This window comes from Stylophora pistillata, chromosome 10 (genome assembly GCF_964205215.1).
Source record: "Stylophora pistillata chromosome 10, jaStyPist1.2, whole genome shotgun sequence".
Classification (NCBI taxonomy): Eukaryota; Metazoa; Cnidaria; class Anthozoa; order Scleractinia; family Pocilloporidae; genus Stylophora; species Stylophora pistillata.
Genome location: NC_142528.1, coordinates 21,898,329 through 21,921,936, shown reverse-complemented (window position 1 = coordinate 21,921,936; position 23,608 = coordinate 21,898,329). Strand labels below are relative to the sequence as shown.

General features: G+C 36.7%; 1 long non-coding RNA gene across 1 annotated transcript; it reads right to left on the bottom strand.

Moving 5' to 3' along the window:
* Window positions 1-1,715: 1,715 nt before the first annotated feature.
* On the bottom strand, window positions 1,716-14,064 carry LOC148722244 (uncharacterized). Its single transcript, XR_015992731.1, has 4 exons — window positions 13,939-14,064; window positions 12,976-13,043; window positions 12,636-12,716; window positions 1,716-2,090 (listed from the first exon to the last, which is right to left on the bottom strand). It is a non-coding gene; the product is annotated as an uncharacterized LOC148722244 (long non-coding RNA).
* Window positions 14,065-23,608: the final 9,544 nt, after the last annotated feature.

Genomic DNA, 23,608 nt, shown 5'->3' with positions numbered 1-23,608 from the left:
GCGCTTCACGTGCAAAAACAATTTATTTAAACCCTGCAAGTGACATTGACCGTGACGTTGACCTTGACATTGACATTGACATTGACCAATCATTCTGACCTATCAAAATGTCTGGTTGGTTTCTTTCTTTGCACTGAATTAACCCTCTTTTGCACTAAATTAACTCTTCTGCACTGAATTAACTGAAAACTGCATTCATCTTAACCAATCAGAACTGACACATTTTTTCATGTATATTATTATATACCTAATAACTTTTCAAAGACCACAAATTGCACTCGCCCCACGGGCTCATGCAATTTTGTTAGTCTTTGAGAAAATTTACTCGTGCTTATTTATTCCAAATTGCACTCGAAATCAAGTGATTACCTACCCTAAAAATATACATGAAAAAATTTCTCAGTTTTGATTGGTTAAGATGAATGCAATTTTCCGTGAATTCAGTGCAGAAGAGAGTTAATTCAGTGCAGAAGAGGGTTAATTCAGTGCAAAGAAAGAAAAAAACCAGACATTCTGATTGGTCAATGTCAATGTCAAGGTCAATGTCAAGGTCATTGTCACTTGCAGGGTTTGAGTAAATTATTTTTGCACCTGATGCGCGCCCTTTTCTTCTGCGTAGTTATGAGAGGCTACCTCGTATTTTTTCCTGTATATTATTAATACATAATCACATGATTTTCTCGTGCAATTTGGAATAAATAAGCACTTGTAAATTTTTTCAAAACCACAAATTGCACTCGCCCCACGGGCTCATGCAATTTTGTTAGTATGAAAAAATTTACTCGTGCTTATTTCTTCCAAATTGCACTCGAAATCATGTGATTACCTATGCTAATAATATACATGAAAAAATTACTCAGTTCTGATTGGTTAAGATAAATGCAGTTTTCAGTTAATTCACTGCAGAGAAGAGTTAATTCAGTGCAAAAGAGGGTTAATTCAGTGCAAAGAAAGTAACAAACCAGACGTTCTTATTTGGTCAGAATGATTGGTCAATGTCAAGGTCAATGTCAAGGTCAAAGTCACCTGCAGGGTTTGAATAAATTATTTTTCCACGTGATGCGCGCGCTTTTCTTCTTCGTAGTTATGAGAAGCTACCTCGTATTTTTTCATGTATATTAAAAACAGATAATCACATGATTTTCTCGTGCAATTGGAAATAAATAAGCACTTGTAAATTTTTTCAAAGACCACAAATTGCACTCGCCCTACGGGCTCATGCAATTTTGTTAGTCTTTGAAAAAATTTACTCGTGCTTATTTATTCCAAATTGCACTCGAAATCATGTGATTACCTCTACATACTATACGCGATATTTCAAAATAAAACGAGACATAAATTGCACAACAGTAGTTCAGTTACCATTTTATTACATCTGTTTTTAAATTGCAAAATTCAGTCGACCAAAAAAACAATTTTCTAGTCTGTACAAATGGTTTATTAATCCTGTATTTTGAGCCGGTTTGTAAAAAAACTGCAGAACATTCATCTCATTTTCCTGTAATTTGAACGGTTTCTTTAAACAAGCGTTGAAATTTGATTGGTTGTTTTGTTTCAGTAGAGCTGTCTCAAGGACCAAGAAAAAGAAGCGATTTAGAGAATAAAATAGTGCGATTTCTTAATAAACGCATCGGTGAGAGCCAATCAGATTGCAAGGATCACAGATGATTTAAAAATGGATGTGAGGTAGGCTAAAATTAGTATGTAAAGGGTGAATTTACGGAAAGGCGAACATGATTCCTCAATTAATAAGAGAGATTTTATATGCGTGACGCGTGAATTTTGCTAAAATTCGTGCGTGAAACAGGATCAGGACCCCTCCGCAAATCAGGGTCTTACTGACCATTACTCTGCCCTTACTTCCATTATTGTTTTCTTTAGAATCCAGGCAACTGAAAATATCTTAAATCGATCCGGAGATATATATCTACGCGACGTAGACGTTAATGTGACGTAATGTTAATTGATTAATAGAAAATGAAACTAAGGAAGCAGTAAAATACATAAATTAAAAAAAAAAAAAAAAAGAAAAACGAACGGCTCACCTTTGAATACAGACCAAGCCTTTTTCTTGTCAGATGATGGTGTGACTAATTAAAACAAAAGTAAGAAAATGAAATGAGAGTTTGCCAGAAAAACAAATTTGTACGTTTTACTCATACGGTTGGTAACAGGAAATCATCAAAATAAAAAGAAAAAACCAAAATGGAAGAAAATTTTCTTTCCAGCTTTCCCATAGGAATCATTTAATAACATACGAGATCTTCTTTATTGCCATCATTACAGAAGTGATGAATATGTAGCTTCTCCTTACAATATCAATATACCATACAGCAATCAAGTGGTGAGAGTAAACAGACGCATCATTCAGAGAGTGTTATATCTGTCCTTAGCAAGTCCCAATCCTAAACCTTTTAGCTCATAATATTACTGCCTTCAGAAGAGAAAAGATCTCTGGACAGTAAGGAGACCAAAATCAAGAAATTGATGTCAACTTTTCTCTACAAAGCAACGAAAAATACATAGAGCCAGGTGAAGATCGAACATTAAAATTATCGGTAAAAATGACCCTCTTTACCGAATTCGTAATGACGGACGGCTCGGGGAAGCCTTGGCACGAGAACATGAAAACGAGGCGGATGAGGATTGAAAATAATTTCAACATGGCGACGCCTCGTACGGACACGTTTACTATTCTTTTTGTTTTCAGATCAGAGAGTTTATTCGCCTTAATACCTACTACATTATAGACAAGATACGGAAGGAGATCTAGTAAGCTCTGCTGAGCTTTTTAAAAGATCCCCATTTAATTATAGTATCACTTGAAATAGTTTACTAATAGACGGCGGATATTAATGTCTTTCTTATCGATCAGAGATTTGCAAATACACAGTTATTTTATATTCTCAACATTCTGGTAGGAACTCAAATACGTATAATACAAATCCTTTTTTGAACATAAAAGTTTAGCAATTTTTTGAGAAGATTGTAAGAATTTATGTCTCATAGAAAATTTACCATAATTTTTTCTATTAAATTCAATATATATCTGTGACACTATTCGTGTATTGTAAGAATGTGAGTTATCATTGGTAATAAAAAAGTTATTAAAAAATACTGGAAGCTTGTCATGGCAATATGAATACATGAAAACTACTGCAGGTATATGTTTAGTTCATAGATTTTTAGTATTTCTAAGGACTCAAACAAGGGTCTTGTATCTTCATTATAATTTGAGAAGGTCATGATCCTTACAATTTTCTTCTGTATCTTGAAGATAGAGAGAAGTCTATTTGGATAAGTACTCCCCCAAATGATGTTACAATAATTCAAGTAGGAGTAAATCATGGTATGATATAAAGTTAGCAATGTTTTAATTATGCCTGTCATCTTTGAGATTTTACTAGCAATATGGTTAATATGGTACTTCCAAGAGAGTTCTTCATCGGTGTATATTCCCAGAAATTTTGTATATTTCACTTGGTCAATAGAGTGTTCATTAATAATGACATTTGCTTTGTGTTTTAGCTTTTTTCTATTACTTTTAAATATTATGAAATTTGTTTTATTAATATTTAGAGACAACTTATTTGCAGTTAGCCAAGCTGTTACTTTTTTTAGTTCTTGATTCAAAGTTTTATATAGGGTCATTACATCATGGTGATTTAAGAACAAATTTGTGTCATCTGCAAATATAATAAATGATAATATCTGGGAGCATTCGGTTATGTCATTTATTTAAATTAGAAATAACAGAGGTCCTAAGACGGAACCTTGGGGTACTCCACACTTGATTGTTAAACTGTTCGAGTTGGTTGTCTTATATTTTACAAATTGTGTTCTACCTGTTAAGTAGTTCTTGAACCAGTCCAATGCAACTCCTCTTATCCCATAGTGCTCTAGTTTTTGAAGTAAGACATTATGATCCACAGTATCAAATGCTTTGGAGAGGTCTAGGAATACGCCCATGGTAAACTGTTTATCATCAATTGCTTTTGGTATCTTTGTCACAAGTTCTAAAATAGCTAGGTTTGCTGTGTTGAGCGATTTTTACGAAATCCATACTGACTTTCACTCAAAATGTTATGTTTATCTAGGAAACTAACAATTCTCTTATACATTAGCTTTTCTAACATTTTTGAAAAACATGGTAGAACAGAGATTGGTCTATAGTTATTGAATGATTTTTTGTCACTTGATTTAAATATTGGTGTTACAACTGCTATCTTTAGCTCATCTGGAATAATGCCAGTAAGAAGTGATTGATTTTATAGGTGTGTCAAAGGTTTAACTATGTATTTTGAAATTTCTCTTATAACTTTTAAAGCCAACTCATCATAACCACCTGACTTTGTAACTTTTAATTGATCTATTTCTTTTGCTACTTCACTTTCTAGTATTGCATCCAAGAATATAGAGTTACAGTTTCTCTCATCTAAATATGATTTAAAATTAACAAGGCTTTGAGGTATTTTTTTAGCTAAATCTGACCCTATATTTACAAAATATTCATTGAAATTGTTAGCTATTTCGAGAGGATCAGAAATTAAATTATCTTTTTTCAAGACATTTTTTGGTAGTTCTGACCTAGATTTATTCTTGTTAATTATCTCTTTTATCAGTTTCCATGTGATTCTTGGATTTCCTTTTACCTCGTTTAGTTTATTACTGTGGTACATTTTTTTGCACTTCTTTTAATTCTGTTAAACTTGTTTCGATATACTTTATAGTTTTTTTTTTATTTGTATCAGTTGGGTTCTTAATGAACTTTTTATGAAGTTTATTATTAACTTTTCTAGAGGCTAAAATCCCTTTTGTCACCCAGGGTACTTGACAGGCTTTATAATCCTTATTACTTTGGTTTACAATTGGTATACTGCTTTGAAATGCACTGTAGAGTATATCATAAAACCTAGTGTACGCTTGTTGAGGATTTTGTTCATTGTATATATCTTCTCACTTTTCATGTTCTAATTTTTGGCTCAAGGCGTGAAGAGTTTCCCTAGTTACTTTTCTGTATTTGCCCTTTCTAGCTGAAGTATGGTTTGTTATAGTAGATGAAATCTGGAATATTGGTAAGTGATCAGAAAGGTCAGTAAAGAGCAGCCCACTTGTGAAATTATCTTCTAAACTATTAAGAGGGGGACATTGGTGGGTACCCAATACCGCAATACCGAGCGAAAAAATGGCAAATACCGAAATACCGCGTCGTAAATCGACTTAATACCGATACCGCATATTCTAAACACATTTATAATCGGTTCCGCATACTTATGGGTGCGTTTCATTTAGCGCGTTTAATTATCTCCGGCATTTATGCACAAAGATGTTTTTTTTTATTTAATATTTTGGTAGTTCGCAAATTTTCACTGAAAAGTAAACTTCATTCGGTCAACCTTTTGGTAGGAGTATACAAAACGGAAAACATGAAGAGAGGTGTGATCCCTAATACAGTCCTAATAGTGAATAACAATTCTCTTGCCTTAAAACGGTTTTTTAAAGGGCATTTGCATGATGGCGTCATTATTACTACAACCGGTTTAGACTGTACTGTTCACAGCTCCCTATTTTTACGCGAGACCGTCGGGATGGAAGACTTTGCGTTACCTCCTAAAATCTCCGACACCTGCTCCCTCGGTACATATGAAACCAAGATGGCCGTCAGTAACGCAAAGCGCTCGATCTCGACGGTCTTACGGAAAAATAGGGGACTGTGAATCGTCTACAACTACGACTACTACTTGAATACATTTAGTTTTCCCTTTCATATCAAATTTGTTAATTTCAAAGCGTCATATAACAAATTCAACGCTCTAACTTGCACAAAGCAGGAAAATCGTAAAGGATTCTGGTAGTAGTCAAAACACGTCATCACGCATATCGCCCTATTTCCGGTCAAGTGTAGGTCAGTCTATCCGTAGCAGCATCGGACAAATGCAACCGTCTTTCAGTACAATGAACGATTATTAAATCGAATAACTCTGTCAAATCGAGATCGTGCACCAAGGAGGAAGTTTGCTGCGCTTCCGATTTCCCCTTGAAGAGTTCCTTGAAGTACTGGCGCACTTTCATAAGTAGTTTCCTCAATTTCCTCATCACTGCTAGGATCGAACTCATATACCAATTCCTCATCTGCTGGATCATCTTCTGCTATGGGGGCATCCACTGTTTCGGTGGCCTTGGCACCTGCATGTTGCGCAGAAGTGACGGTGACCGGGTTGTCTAAAATACGACACACTCTCTCTGGTGCAGGAATTCTGGTAGAGTACCATTGTCATTGGATGCAACAACAATCTCATTGCTAACTGTCATAAAATGACCCCCAAATGGTGTAATAATTCACCATTATGTCTAAAGACTTCTAAATATTAACTTTTATTGACCTTTATGTCTTACTATGTTTTGTTTTGCGTATTGAATCGAAAGGAAAGCGCAAAAAACTCTACCGCAATACCGTAAAGAATCATACTTCATCGAAGACCGTCATGAAATACCGCATACCGCAAGGCTAGACGATACCGCAAATACCGTACGTTAAAATTTAAATGACCGAAATACCGCATGAAAAAAAGCCCAATACCGAAATACCGTAAACCCCCAAGTCCCCCTCTATTAACAAAAATGTTAGCACTTCTACTTGTTATTCTTGTAGGTCTTGAAATTAGTGGGTAGAATGAGGACGAAAACATATGATTTAAAATGTCATCAGTGTGTTAATTTTCCTCTGTTTTTAGCAGATCTATACTAAAATTTCCCATAAGAAGGCAATTCTTTTTCTGTGAATCTATTTTTTGAAGTAGATCAGACAAGCTGTCTTTGAACAGTTCTTGTTTATCATTTGGAGGCCTGTATATCACATCTACAACCATATTATTTGGTTTCGTTAATTCTATAAATTGTGATTCTATTATGTCATTAATGTTAATCGATAGATCATGTCGTTCCCTATACTGGCATGATTGCTTCACATATAGGCCCACACCGCCCCCTTCTTTATGATCTCGTATCTTACCCACAAGATTGTAATGAGTCAATGGAAACTCATTTACATTGTCCTTATTTAACCACGTTTCAGTTAAACCTATCACTGAGAATTTGTGCCCTAGGGAATCAAGATAGGCTACAAGATCATCATACTTATTCAAAGTACTTCTGATATTACAGTGCAGAAGTGAAAAATTAATCTTACTAGCTGTTTGTGCCAAGTGATTGAACATTTCTTCATCATAGTAATCACATCTGTCAATATGTTGAGTAATCTGGTTATAGTAGCTGTTGTCTGGGTCCAATTGCATGTCTATTGATAAAAATGATTTTCCCCTATTATTAGTCGAGAATGGGTTATAAATTAACTTTTTCAATTTTTGAATATCATAATCATTAAGTTGTTCAATCAAAAGTTGAAAATGATCGTTGTACAAATTACGAAAAGGAAATTCTCTACTTATATCATCTGAGGTCATTGATTACTGCTATAATGTCATAGGTGACAAATTACTCCTTAATTTTGGCGCAAAATTTCAGCGTTAATTTCTAATTTCACAAGTGAATTGCAAAATTGTCATGGTATCATCTCTTGTATCTCGATCAGAGCCAAGATGGCGTCGAGATTTAAGACGGTGACCCTTGAAGAAGTTACGAAATTAAAAGAAACGGCCAAAAATTATTAACACGCACGAAGAATTCGAAAGGTATTTCTTGTGAAGAAACTCAGAAAATTACAAACTTTAACAATAATGTATGGTTTAAACGAAAACTATATTCTTCTTCATATTCTCGGTTTTCGATTGAGTAAACCCGTACAAACAATTACGGTTCACCTTCGTGAAAGTAATTTGTCACCCACGATATGAAAAGGTAATCAAATCAGCGGTTTTCTCGTGAAATTAGGAAATAATTTCACTTGCGTTTTGTCAAAATTCTGATAATTTCCCTCGCCTAAAGGCTCGGGAAATTATTAGAATTTTGACAAAACGCAAGTGAATTTTTTCCTAATTTCACTCGTCGCCATTTAGTTACATATACTAATTTAATTAACTAATAAGAATATGCATTGCTTTAAAGGCTTACTCAATGTCCACGAGCTCATTCCAGCTGCGTAGTAGCTTAATTTTGGTATCTCCGCGTTGGATGTATTTTATTTTCCCATTGACAAACCACGCACTCTCCTCAACTGAGACTTTTTCCTTCAACTTCTTTATTCTAGTTATACTCACGGAAAATTATATTCTCAGAGAATTTTTGAAGATTGGAAATCCGCTGAATTGAAAAAAGCTGATCTTTTGTTTTTGGTTGCGATACAGAGGTGACTCTTGCAAAGGGTTAAACGCGAAAGCGACGCTCGTTAAGCGGTATGTGTACAGCGATCGATAATGTAAACATTATAATTTCATGTTTTCAGATGTTTTGTAAGTTCCAGCTGCATGCAATGCTGCACAGGTTTCGTTTTATTTAATACACGACTACCACAATCTATTACTCAAATAAATTGTAAGTATAGATAGGAAGGATGTGTTTAGTTGTGTTTTTTGGAGTCGAGGAGTACATTACAAGTGGCAGGGACAAAAGTTTATGGTTGACCCAGATCCAGACCAAATTTATACTAAACGCAAGGCTAGAGAATGTTCTGTTCCTCTTCCTGGTCCTTCATCTCAGAATGACGAGGCTCCCCGAGTAAAATACCCAACTACTCGTTGGGGGAAAGCTCTAGAGAAATTGCCACTGTTCACAAAGGCTGCAAGCATGTAGAAAATTCTGGTAAAAGGATTGGAAATGTTGAACACCATTCTGTTCCAAAAAGCCTTAACGTGCAAAAACATTTCTCCAAGATGAATATTTAAAGGAAATTGAAGCAGCTGATGATCAAGATTAATTCTATTTTAAATGCAAATGCTATCAGCTACAAGAAACATGAAGTACCTCATACCATACAGGTAGCCCTTTGCATCATATCTGGCCAAGTGATAGATGTCACTTGTACATGTGCTGCGGGTAAAGTGGGTTATTGTAATCACACATTAGCCCTCATGTTAAAAATTTGCAAATATTCATTGTTTGAAAGCAAAACAACTGAAGACCTCCAGAATGAATGCGATGGCACAGGAGAGGTCGGGGTGATTCAATCCATCCACAACCTGTTGTGGATGTCATAGTGCCAAACGTTAAGCCTGATAACAAGAATTCTGCCAAAGGCATTAGATGCCAGCTACATGAGGCCTGTAATTACCACAACATAACATTGAAGAAGAAGAAGAAGAAAAATTTAAAACAGCTATAGCTTCAATTAATCCCATAATGGGAATTGCTACTCTTCTCTCAAATTCAGTTAGTGAAATGGTTTAAACAAAGTTTGGTAGTCATGTGGGCTCTACAAACAGCTATCAGTTGTCGTATACTGAGGCCAACTTTCGAGGGAATATCAATATCAGTAGTGTTCCCAGACTTCCTGATTCAAATGTAGACATAAATAGCTACCCACGTTTTCCCCTGAAAGACTCTATAACTTTGACAACACGAATCTTTTCAGGATTTGAAGGGGAAGCTTTGATCTTTGGCGGCGGTCTCTTTCGACGTGAACTCCTTCCGAAAACGGAAGGAACTGCCCCGTCAACATAATTTAGTCGTCCAATGCCTAAAATCTTCTTGAGGTGTTCTCGTATAATTTGTAGAGAACACACATTTGTAGCATCTGTGATGGTGAAATGTTTACCCGCCGCGTGACCACCGGCGCGTAATTGAAATCAAAACTTTTCCCGCAAAAACATGTTAATGGACGTGATCTGTAGATCATGTAAGCGTAGGAAATTTTTTCTTTGAAAGAGAGCATTTTACCGCTTTAATCAGCGACTTTTGCCGAAAAAGGAAAGTAAATACTACAAATGTACTCGATTCGTTGAGAAAGCAATGACACGATTAAATTACTTTCCAATACATGTGTTCTTCGACAGGCCCCCTGTATCATTCACAAAAAAGATCATCTACATCGATCGTATACCAAAAATTATGAAAGAGTACTCGAATTGAACTCGATTGTATACCCTTTTACTTTTGGAAAATCAATCGATCGTGAATTCCTTTCGCACACCACACAACCAAATTAAGACTAGGACGCTTCTATCTAAGTTACAGAGAGAAAAATGACAAGAAAAGTTGTCTCAAAGAGCTCGTTCCACTATCGTTTTCCGACGCATTTTCCTTCTTCACTTCTTTCGCGGGGAAACCCTAACCTGCGCGTAGCAGCGGTTATTTGCATCTAACAAAATTTATTGAACATGCGCAGACAAATTGCTTCTCTGCTGATTCGGTGTATAACATTGATAAGAGTTTGGTGATTTACATTACGCTTTGACCGATTATTTAAGACCTTCAAGTTGCAGAAGTGAGGAATATTTTGCTTCTCTTTCCAATATCAACATATTATGTCAGGGAACAAGCGGCGAGAAAACTTTTCAGCAGAGGGTATTTTCTTGACACAACACCAACTTCTCCTTAATAACTAGAAAGGTAATGCGAGGGATAGATAGATAGTTTATTCACCTCAAAAAAACTTGCAGCCAAGAGCTGAATTGCGATAAGGTTTACAAATGCAAAATTTCGAACTTACAAGCATGCGTCGAATACCAATGTAAAATAAGAAACAAAATAATATCTAATTATCAGCTACAATCAACGTAACTTAAAAGAAAACTATTCTTGCACCTTTCAGTTTTACACCTCGGACGAATAAATGTTCTTCTCTCAGATAGTAGCCAGGTTGGTATTTGCGTGGAAGTAGTTTATGAAGACTGTGAGATTGATTTGCACATATTTCATTGAACAACTTTGCCGCGATTGCCTCTCTTCTATCATACAGCGTTAAAAGTCCAGATAGTTCCAGAGCCTTGGCGTACGAAAGCTCGGGGTAAATAATTTTCATAGCACGTTTTTGAAGTCTTTCTAGGTCTTCGCTTAAATAACTTGGTAAAGCGCGATGGAAAACTGGGCTGCCGTACTCCAGAATAGACCGAATACATGTAATGTAAAATAGAAGAAGCTCTTTTGTGGCAACATGCCATCTCTTAAGCTGTCTTAGAAAATAAAGTCTTGTAGAAACCTTCCTAACTAGCCCTGACACGTGGGTATTCCATTTTGAATCACTACTTATATGAGTCCTAATAATTTCACACTGTTCACAGTCTCAAGGGTCTGATGATTAACCCAGATAGGGTCAAATTCTGGTTCGCTTTTGCGAGGCTAATCCTAGGCTCTTTACATTTCCTTTCGTTTAACTGAAAACCTTCATCCCTAGCTTGTATTACGAGATCGTCTACCATTTGCTGAATACAGCTCTTTTGGCCTTTAGCTATAACCTCTGAGATTGTGGTATCCACATATTTCCACATATCTGCTTCTCCTGCATTCAGATCATTAATCATTATTAAAAATAACCATGGCTCAAGCTTGGTCCCCTGTGGGACACCAGCTGGAATGTAACGCCATTCGAAGAGGTTAAAGTAACGCACACCTTAAATATTTTGGAATCAAATCAAAAGTTTAGTGATTCGAATTTGAAAGGTGTTCACAAATTTTGTCAGATTATTTGGTATTATAACTCTTTTATCACTTTAATTTCCTCAAATTCTAACCCGAACTAGATTTTTTTTGAAAGTAGGGAAATAAAGATTGTCACTAAACCTAGTTTTTCAGTAGCCAACCTCATTAAAAATAAACACGTTTTGTTCAGAGTCCTACTTGTTTGAGTGATGAGACCGAAAGCCGCAATAAAAAAAGACAAATGCAAGCAGCTCGTGAGAGAACAAAGTGTTAGGTTCGATGGGTTAAAAACTTCACTTTGAAAAAATTGAGACAAGAGATTAAACACTGCAGTTGACAATCTCTTGGTCTGAAATGCATAGACATGACTTTCCGTTTACCTTACAATGCTCATTGAAAAAATACTGTGGCTGCTTCTTTTTACGTCAAAATTTACTATTCTTGAATTTTATTTATTATTGCGCCTGATTTGAGGAGGCGAAGACTTTTTTTTTAAAAAAAAATGGGTAAAGGAATGTAAGCTAATTATTCTTTATTTTTGCCTCTTACCCTTGATCAAGGAAGTGTGTCTTGTTTAGTATTCTGATCGTATGACTGAGGAAGTCGCTAGTAAGAAAGTCAAATAACGCTTTCCCCGCAAAACAGGTATAAAGGACATGAACTAGTGTGAAAAGAAAGTAACAGCTTAATCGGTACAAAAAAAAATCGTTCAGAAGACCTTCAAACAGAACAACAAGCCTTTTCAACTTTCCCATAATTAAATAAAAATACATGACGTCTTTGTTGTTTTTACATCAGAATTTTCTTTTAATGCATCGTGGGACTGCTTTTACTCTTTCAGTCTTAAACTCTAACAATAAAGAATTGCGTATTCACGTGCAACTTTTTCCTACACGTGATCAAAATGAATATTATTCAGCCAAAGGTTTTAAGGATAAAGAAAGTTAACAGTTTAAGTCGAGTTTTAGGCAACAAATCTTTGCAAAAATCTAAGACTATGTCGAGGTTCAAATACTCTCTCACTAAATGTTCAGTCCAAAACATTACAGTTTTGTAAAGCGGGAAACTGAGTTTGTTTTTGAATTAATTTTTTGATCACTAACCTTTTAATAAAGAAGCGCAACTTCTTCAATATTCTTGTCCTATGATTAATGAAACCAAAGGTAAGAAACTGAAAATTTTCTCTGCAAAACAAAGATAAATGCAAATAGCTCTTGTTATAAATACGTGAAAACTTGATAGGTGAAAAAAAAGATTTATGAGGCAAAGAGGAAAAACCGGATACCAAGTGTAAAAATTAAGTTCGATTTGTAAAGAGCAAAAAAAAAAAACTGTTTAGGAACCTGAGGTTCAAATGCTCTCCCACTAAATGTTCAGTCCAAAACATTTCAGTTTTGTAAAGCGGGAAACTGAGTTTGTTTCCAAATCTACTTTTTTACTAACCTTTTTGTAAAGAAGCGTGACTTCTTGAATATTCCTGTCGTATGATTAATGAAACCAAAGGTAAGAAACTGAAAAACAAAGATAAATGCAAACAGCTCTTGTAATAAATACGTGAAAACTTGATAGGTGAAAAAAAGATTTATAAACCAAAGAGAGAACAACAAATATCAAGTGTAAAAATTAAGTTCGATTTGTAAAGAGCAAAAAAAAAATGTTTAGGAACCTGAAAATCAATCACTTTCCATCTTTCCAATATATTAAGCGCGCGAAATAAAGTTATCACAAAAACTTGTCCGCCTTGAATTCATTTGAAATTTAGCAATACGGTGTATGTACTCTGCATTAATTACCACTGACGCTAAAAGACGTTAACCTACTGAGGACGGCCAAAGCAATAACATTAAACGAGCCCAAACGGAGATTTTATGAGAAGAACAACCATTTCTGCTAATGCGATGAACGTTTTCATCAAAAAAATTTCGATTTCGAATGCCCCCATTTTACCTATTCATTACACGAGGAACACCAACTACGGTTAACATCTTTCTAAATCTTGTTTTGCAGAAGACAACTTACCAGCACGCGAAATTAACCTTTGTAAACGTTTCATGACGGTTTAGTGCACAGATTCTGAGGCATTTCTATTGGATTAAATTCATACAGGCGGTTTGATAGGTATAAATGAAACGAATTTGACCCAACACGGCAGAAGTACCTATTTTAATCCACAAGAGATTTTTTATCCTGAGGATGTGAAAAATGTTTTAAAAAATGGAGGGAATTTATTCGGAACGACGTCCTTCTATAGCAATTAATGACGTATCAGTTTGTGGGTCGATATAGGAATGGTCTAGGCAAGAGCAGCTCTCATTGTAAAAGCGTGAAAATATGTATTATAAAACTGGTGAGATGCATATGTCACAATAACACATCAGCACATTAACAGTTGAATATCGTACTTACCACGGCTCTAACTCTAAACCCTTTGTTGCTTTGTAAAGTGGAGCAGCCAAAGTTAGAATTTAAGTCATCGGCGAATGTTATAGACTTGTGTCGAATCTCAGCCTACCCCTGAGGCGCTGGGATCGGAGCCCCACCCCCGACAACATGATCTAAATACGCTGTTGATTGCCTGACCTTACAGAGGTTCTGTGGGGAGGGGGTAAGAACTCGACCTTAGATCTGGTTAAGATGTGTGATAAACTACTTGAAGCCTTCAAATCATTTACAGCAGTCTTACAACGCCTCCAAAACAGACTTCACCATTGATACATCATAAATTTGCTCAAGTAGACAGCCACAGAGTTACGCTACTCAAGGAAGTGTGTCACGCTCTCATTCTAGAATTTTTTTTTTTTGTCTTTTTCATTTTTCTTTAATGAGGAAGAAACTGTTCTTCAAGGAGATGATATTTGTTTTACAAGCAGACCAACACTAACGAGGTTAGGATAAACCAAACAGAAACATGGATGGCTAAACTTGGAGGGTTTCAGTTTGCATTCGGTAATAAAATGACCTGGAATGATGTTCTTAGGCAACTACATGTAAACGAACATTTTTATTTTCTCTCAGACAGAGGAACGGGAGTAAGCGATGCCTCCTTCGCGACAGCTTTATGGTCTCGTCACGCAACCTGCTCTCTCACCAACGGGGAAGAAAAGAGGGTTGCGTGACAAGACCTGCCAACTAGTTGCGACGGGAGAGCACAGCATACGTGGCACCAGTGCAGTTTATTTTGCTTACAATTATTCAGAAAACAAAGATAACAATGGACCACAGAATACCTGTGTGTAATTTATTTATTATAAATTGGAAGGTAATTTCTCTCTTTTTTTAGGTAAAGTAGTGCCGTATTTTCGCTCTTTTGAAGGTACGGTTAATGCTGTTTTTCTTTGAGGGTCTTAATGGGGTGGGTCACGTTGACGGTTGCCGGTTAAAAATAAGCCCTTTTGACGGCTGACGGTTTAGTTTTAGGTCATTTGACGGTTGACGGTTAATTTTGTGTGGCTTTCATGATTTGTAAACCGCACCATGTCATGATGGCTGAACAGAGCGCTTGTCACGTGTTTTACTATCGTTCCAGTCTACTCTCGGCTAATGAATAAAGGCTGAAAGTTTCTAAAGAAACTGTGGTGCTGCGTCGGTGGGGGTAACAAGGCAATTGGTTATATCAGCTAAGTTGAAATAGTAATTTGGCCACCGTAACGAATAAAAAAGCTGACGTTTCGAGCGTTAGCCCTTCGTCAGAGCGTAAGCCTCAAAGCTTCAGAAAATGGCCATTTTGTATTTATGGGTGAAACACATTGTCCAAGATCGTTTTTTATCTAGTTAATCGTTCATCTTTGTTGCTTAGACTTCGCACGCCGGCTTTCCTACAGTCGCCTTGTCTTCTAAGTACGGATTGCAGCGAGGAGTCCTTTATTTACCAACACTGAAACAAGTAGTTGTTAGACAATACAAAATGTGGAATGAAGTAGTGTTTTGGGTTACCCAACTTATGTACCGCTAGAATTCACATGACCGGTGCGGTCACGTTTCACGTAAGTCATTTACCGGAACATTTTTTATCCGGAATTTCTGTTCATACCACATGCTCAGTAAGAAAATTACTTAATCAGTCTTTTTAGTGCATGCTTGAATACAAATTTTAGCCAATGGGTGAAAATAGGAATTTTTGTTGCCATTTGAAAATCAAGCACAGCCGTCTGGAAATTCAATATGACGGCGTCTTCAAATGAAATTATTCCTTCATGTTTACGTGGCTAAACCGATTCACAAACGTCTAACTACTGACCTGAAATTGCGATTTGTCGTTAACATGATAACCTTGGTGCTAAATGTCTATTATGGTTAATTCTAGACTTTGAGGAAGTAATACATTGAAACTCAGTCACAAAGTGGTTTTGCTTTCATTAAAATATGAATAGGAGCCTAGTAGTTTAATGTTACAACTGAAATTTGATTAGCATTATGTTTTCCAAGTAATGCCCAGGATTATTCAGACCTTAACATTTCATGACCTGCTGTAAGCTTGGCAGTCTCCTAAATTCTTTTTTAAAGGAAAGCCAGACGTAAAGTGAAGGCCATGGATGAGCCTACAAGATCCCAAAAGTTGCTAGTTTTAGTTTTCAACGCCATTTCTTTGGTAAGTAACTTTTCACTATCATTAAGTTTTTGAAAAAAAACCTTTCTATGGTGTGGACATTAGTATTAAGTTATATATTTTAAAACTGTGCTCCCTAGAAAATAACCTTCCCATTTAGCTTTGATGCTGAATATACGCCTTCCATCAACGATTACAGTTCACGCTCACTGGTTCCAATTAAGTCAACTACCACTACAAAGCCTAATCAAACTAACACTTACGTATGATGCACGATCCTCGCAGTAGAGAGCGCTTTTTATGCAATAGCGAAAATCAGACCTGAAAAAATTCAGGCCTGTACGGGATTCGAACCACTGACCTCTGCGATACTAGTGCAGCGCTCTACCAATTGAGCTAACAATTATTACGAATCAACTTAACGGCCTGCTCCCAGTTTGCTTGTTAGCTCAATTGGTAGAGCGCTGCACTAGTATCACAGAGGTCTGTGGTTCGAATCCCGTACAGGCCTGATTTTTTTCAGGTCTGATTTTCACTATTGCATAAATAGCGCTCTCTACTGCGAGGATCGTGCATCATAGGTATCTAATACCGTAGTTCAAAATATATGAACTTCATATATTCATTGTATCTAACCAAACTAACACTACAAAAAACACATTATTTGCTCTATTTAACATCAGATCCGTCAGAAATAAAGCTATGGCTATCAATTATGGTCCATGCTGAGCCTACTAGTCATATTATAATTGCTGGTGACTTTAATTTCCATGACCTAGACAATCAACATACCCGACAGTTTCTGGACTTACTTGATTCTTCGAACTTAAGACAACATATCATGGAGGATACGCATATACATGGTCACACCCTTGACTTGGTTATTTCAAGATCAGATGACTTGTTAATTAATTCATATAACATCATGGATCCTGGACGATCAGACCACTATGCTGTTCTCTGTGAACTACACCTACAAAAATCTAACTTCGAGAAAAAACAGGTAACTAGTCGAAATCTACGCACTTTGAATATGGAGAGTTTTTGCACTGACTTTATTGATGTTTTCTCTGATGAACAATGCACAGATCTGAGCTCACTGGTCGATAAATATGATACTACACTGCTCTCTCTAATTGACAAACACGCTCCAGTAAAACATCGTTGGATTACAGTTCGACCAAAGGCTCTATGGTATACACCTGAACTGGCTGAGCAGAAGAGAATTAGAAGGAACCTTGAACGAAAGTGGCGCCTAACAAGATTGCCGTCTGATCGTCTGCGTTATGTAAACCAGTGCAATGTTGTTGTTAATCTCATTGCTAGACTAAAATCTGATTACTATTCATCTATTATCGAACACCACTCATATGATCAAAAGATGTTATTTTCTACCGTAAATAAGCTCTTGCAGAAATCAACTCCCAAGAGGTATCCTATCTGTCATGACAACGCAGCGCTGGCCAATTCATTTGGCGATTTCTTCTCGGAGAAGATTGACAAAATCCACCATTCACTGTTAGCTAAACAAGATGCAATCAGCAATGATCTCACTTTGGAGCCACCTACTGAAATTTCAACGTCATTCTATGATTTCGTTGAGGTAACAGAAGAGCACATTGTGGAGTATGCCGCCAAATCTTCTAATAAATCTTGCTGTTTAGATCCTATCCCATCTATCGTCTTTAAAGGGTGCGTTAAAGTGCTACTTCCAGTTATTACAAAGATCGTTAACATGTCACTCGATACAGCTACTGTACCTAAATCCCTCGAGATTGCTACTGTCTCTCCTCTCCTGAAGAGGCCCGCTGCTGATCACAACCAGTATGCTAATTTTAGACCAGTATCAAACCCAAACCTTGTCTCTAAAATCATTGAAAAGTCTGTGGCGGTTCAACTTACCGATTACATAACGAAGCACCACTTGGGTGAGATGTTCCAATTTGCCTATAAAGTTTTCCATTCTACATAAACCGCCTTAGTTTAAGTGCAGAATGATATCCTACGCGCTGTTGATACAAACCATTCCATTGTTTTGCTACTATTAGACTTATCTGCGGCCTTCGAGAAGGTAAACCATTCTATACTGTTGTCAAGACTAGAGCAAAGATTTGGTGTAAAAGGAAAAGTTATCCAATGGATTAAGTCTTATCTCATGGACCGTGAACAGTTTGTGCAAATTGAAAACTGTAAGTCAACGTTACGCAAATTTGTACGTGGCGTTCCACAAGGATCTGTTTTGGGCCATTAATGTATGTACTATATACTTCTCCAATAGCTCATATTATTAAGAGCTATGGTCTACAATATCATTTATACGCTGATGACACGCAAAGTTATGTGTCTTTCTTGTCAAGTTCGCAAGATGAATTATCAACAGTTAAATCTAAAGTAACATTGTGTGTAAAACACATTGATTCGTGAATGATATTTAATGGCTTGAAGCTCAACCAAGATAAAACCGAATTGTTACTCATCAGTTCCAGGTTTCGTCAATCTCCTGTACTCAATTTTTTTGAAGTTGGTGATGAAAAGATTTGCCCAGCTTAATCTACAATAAATTTAACAGTGTTTTTCGATCAACATCTAACAATGGATGAGCAAGTGAAAAAAGTCTGTCAAGCTTCGTACTATCACCTAAGGAACATAAGTAAGATACGAAAATATCTCAGTCCGAAAACTGCTGAAATTGTGATTCATGCTTACATTACATCTAAAATGGATAATTGCAATTCTCTTCTCTATGGACTACCTGACTATATGATTAACAAGCGACAGTCTATACAGAACGCTGTTGCTGCGCGAGTTATTACGTTGACAAAGAAATGGGAACATATTACACCTGCATTAAAGAAACTTCATTGGCTACCTGTTAAGTACCGCATTATCTTCAAAATACTTCTACTTGTCTATAAAGGTCTACATGGCTTAGCTCCAACTTATATTGCTGAACTGTTGCATCAAAGGAATTATGGCTCTTGTGTACTGCGTTCCTCATCACAAATGCTCCTGATGGTTCCAAGAACATTTCGAAAGAACTATGGTGACCGTGCCTTCTCCATTGCCGGTCCTAAGCTTTGGAACGATTTACCATATTCCCTGAAAACATCTGAATCTGTTGCAATTTTCAAGAAGAACCTTAAAACATACTTGTTCAAAGACGCTTTTTAATTTACGATTTGTTATAATTTAATTGCTATGTTAATTAGTCTATAATTTTGTAAAGCGCTACGGAGAACCAGTCGAGCTTAGCGCTATATAAATGCTTTTTTTATTATTATAATTTATTATTCCCACCAGGTAATACATACATACATCTGAAAAATAACCAAACAATCTTAAAAAATTCTGATGAAAACGCAAATTTTCAAATCATTACACCCATTTTTCTGAAACTTCTCCCCGATGAATTTTGTCCCTGGGTATTTGGTTATGTGTTAGTAGGCGTTGGCTCATGGAGTTTATGCGAGTTTGGTCGATATGAGGCAATCTCGACGTCTGTACTTTATGCAACAGCGTCTAAGCTTATGGTTACTGCTGGAGTCTTTAATATCCTGGTTTCCTTCTTTGGTTTTTGGGCATCTACCAAGGAAAATAGACGTCTCTTTGTAATCGTAAGTGACGTATGTTGCCAACTCGAACATTTTTGAAATTCTTGCTAAAACTGATGGCCATTGGAAGTATGATCTCGTGCCCAGATCCTACCGTGTCACGCTAACTGAAATCTACCACTGCTTGGCCGTGAAAGGTCTGGCTACCATACTAGTGGAAGTATTCGTGGCAAGAAGGGCGGGGTTCCGGCAGCATTGGCTTACTGGATAGATAGAGAGGCTGGGAACGAGGTTGCCTCGCTCTCCTGTCCCTGTTCTGCGGGAAAAATTTTCTTTCAGCCAGAAGCAGCTATGTACAGCCTTTTTACAAACATCGTCCTTTACTTCGGTGATAACGGTAAATGTTTCCTTTAAAGAAAAAACTCCAGGTCTCAGTTGTGTTGCTGTTCGGGGTGGCATTTGAAATTTCTGTGGTTCTAAAGATCGTGACAAGGTATGCATTGCATCGAAAACATCCGATAAATTTTAGACAAAAATTGCAATAACCATAGCTTCGAAAACTTATTAATGTGTTTTGTATCATAATTCACCTCAATCAGATCAAGGAGACACTTGCAATTGATAGAAACGTGACGATAACTATCCGAGAACTCTATGGAACAGAAACGGATCCATCTAAAGCGGTTGACGCCCTGCAGGAGAAAGTAGACAATATCGTTTTCCTTTTCATGAGAGATTCCATCAAGCCTATTTGAACTGGCTGCTATTTTGGTCTTTCTTTCGGTTACAAAAATGGATAAATGTCAGGTTTCTGGAACCTGAAAAAAGCAAACGGAAAGAAACCAAAAAGTGTTCCGCATTTTCAAAGTAACTTTAAAAATGCTAGTGAAAAAAGACCAATTCGCAACCGCAATCCACATGATGTGAGCGTTTTGGAACACGATACATTTACAACGAATCCGACACGAATATATAGGCCGAGTTGAAATCGTTCGATCCGCAGTAGAACAAGCTTATTATTAATTCAGACTTCGGTGTATCCCAAATTAAGCCCTAGGACAAAAATAGAGACCGGAAGAGGTTTTGGTTTTGTCAAATGTGGTCAACAAATAAGCTTGAAAGATTAACTACACGATTAAAATATTCTTAAATGTTTTTCGGGCTGAGAAACTAAGAGGAACATCTATATTGCATGCATTCCATTTTGATTAAATGATTTGATGTTACTCATAGGGTGAATGTTGCGGTTGGTACAACTACACTGACTGGCAAGACTCGAGGTTTGCCAAGGAAGTCACTGCTTTGAATGACTCTGTTGTTCCTGACAGTTGCTGTGTGAAAGGACCACGAAAACGTTTCATTTTGGAGGACATTTCAGCCTAAGTAACATTTACATCAAGGTAGATTTTGTGCAGCGAGAATACACGGTGACCCAACTGTTAATAAATTGGGTTTAAGCTCCCCAACCAGCACGGTATGCATGTTTAAGATTTCAAGTGTCACTGTCACGCGGGTGCGTATTGAAAGTATTAGAATACATTTTCACAATAGTTCTCTTATCAAGCAACATTAAACTTCTCTTTCAAATATCATTTTCGCTGGTGATCAAATTTTCAGTTATCTCGTAGAAATAGCAATATATGTCACTAGCAGTCTGAGTTACAACCGTAAAGTAGGTTATCGGTGAGGAATCTTTTTTTTTTTTTTCAGCCACGTCAATTGTTTTACGCTCGCATGATAACTGTCCCTTTATAGGGCTGTAAGGGCGTGTTCCTGAGCAGAGTGATATAAGAGATAACCTTCAGAACGTTCCAGTAGTTGCTGTTATCACACTGATCCTGATACAGGTACAGCATAAGAAAGAAATGATAAAGGAAATTTCAAAAAATGATAAAAAGAATAGCCTGGAAACAGAAGCTGAGTGTGCTAAGTGTTTCACAAACGTCTCTCTGGAAAGCGAAACGGATATCCTCCCCCCCTCTCTATAATATAGATTGTATATAATCTTGTATATAATCTATATTATATAATTTATATTATTATAATTTATTATAATATAATCTATATCATTATATTAGCTATAGATTATATAACCTCTTAGGTTATATAATCTATAGCTTATTTCTTATCATTAATTAGGTTATTCATTTACGTTTTGTCCCCAATTAGCGTCAGCTAAATACATCGACACATGAATAAAGTTTATCATTATCATCATCCTTATAATTATCGTTGTTACACAAGGTAAGCAGAAGTATTCGAGAAAAAAAAAATAATAACACCTTTATTTAGACACGATAATGTTTAAAGCAGAACAGCTTGTGGGGTCGTGTGTAAATCTAAATAAACTCTAAATTAAATAAATTAAAATGATGATAGTTTTTGAGGAGAGGGGAAAACCGGAGTACCCGGAGAATAACCTCTCAGAGCAGAGTAGAGAACCAACAAACTCAATCCACCTATGACGCCGGGTCCGGGAATCGAACCCTGGACACACTGGTGGAAGGCGAGCGCTCTCACCACTACGCCAACCCTGCTCCCCTACATGCTACTGAGGAACATTTTGACGAATCCAGTCTTTTTACGCTTACGAAAATAAAGACGACTTAGTTGCACTCTTTTTTTCAGGGGAGCGTACACGGTTGCTTCACAATTTCAGCTATGCGAAGTTTATCAGACGATTTACGTAGCTAGTTTTGCTAGTTTCTGATCAGTTCTCGTTCATTTTGCTCGTCATTGGCATGCCTTTGTTGATGTAGCTAACATGTATATATCTAAAAGAAGCGAAGAGCAAAATCAGATGCAAAAACAATGAAATAGTTGCAAAGACTTGAAGCAAAGTTTAGTAGCCATGCAAATGTATGTATTGAAAAGCGCTCGGGTCTATTATAATCTATTGTTTAAATGGTAGCCGTCGCTTGAGCTTCAAAACTAAAACGTGTTGTGTGATCAGAGCAAACACCGGCTGCCAAGGAAACCTCATTCTGTCATTCAGTTGGCTATTTAGACTTTTAAAGGATAAATTTTTGTCATCTGTTTGTTACAAGCTTTCGACCTAGAAGGTTTGCCCACTGGATCTTATTTCTTTAGCTATGGAGCGTCATTGCCCCAGTAAACTGGGTTTCGGCTAGTGCAGCGTGTAGTTCTTTGTGGTTCTAAAACTAAGGTAGCTTTTGAAATGCTATAGATCTAGAGATTATTCCATGGAAAGTGAGCGCGAACGATATTCATTCACGAGTTGCGATGCATCAAAACATGAACGCGTGAGCGCAGTGAACGAACGAGTTTTTATATGCATCGCAACGAGTAAATAAAAATCGTTCGCGCGCACTTTCCACGCTATGATAATTTTGTTCATACATGCTGAGAGACTTTTTCTGACTGACTGACACATTTCAAAGATTGGAAGGGAACGACTGTGAAATGACATCGTCTTCCAATCAGATAGTACTTCTCAGTGTAAATCTCAGTATTTATGAAACAAAAGAACACATCCCGTTTGGGTGGTCCCTTCAATGCAAATAAGGCACTAAGGTGTCAAATTCCAGCTAAGAGGATCTCAATTTTTTGCTCTCATATCCGAACTCATACCTAAGTCTATAAAAAGGTTCAGAATAAAGGCATTCACTGTAGACCTATTATAGAGTGACTAAGCTCACTCGCCAGAGTAATCTATACTAACAAGATTGCGTAAAACAAGTTTTTTCACTGTCGTTCAGCACCCCGAAGGGGAATTCACAAGGAACTCGACTGCCATAATTCCCGGAAACAGTCATTCTACACCAACTTACACAAAGGGAAGACAACTGGACCTAGGGACTAAAAGCAGGTTTTAGTGTTCCTTCGTTTCCATCAAACATTTTTCAAAACGGCACGGGCTTACAAAATAATAGTTTGAATTTGTTTTCAATCATTATAGCGTCTTCTGTCAATCAATTCGCGGAGAAAACTTTTCCCTCTTTCCTTCCCTCTCGTTGAA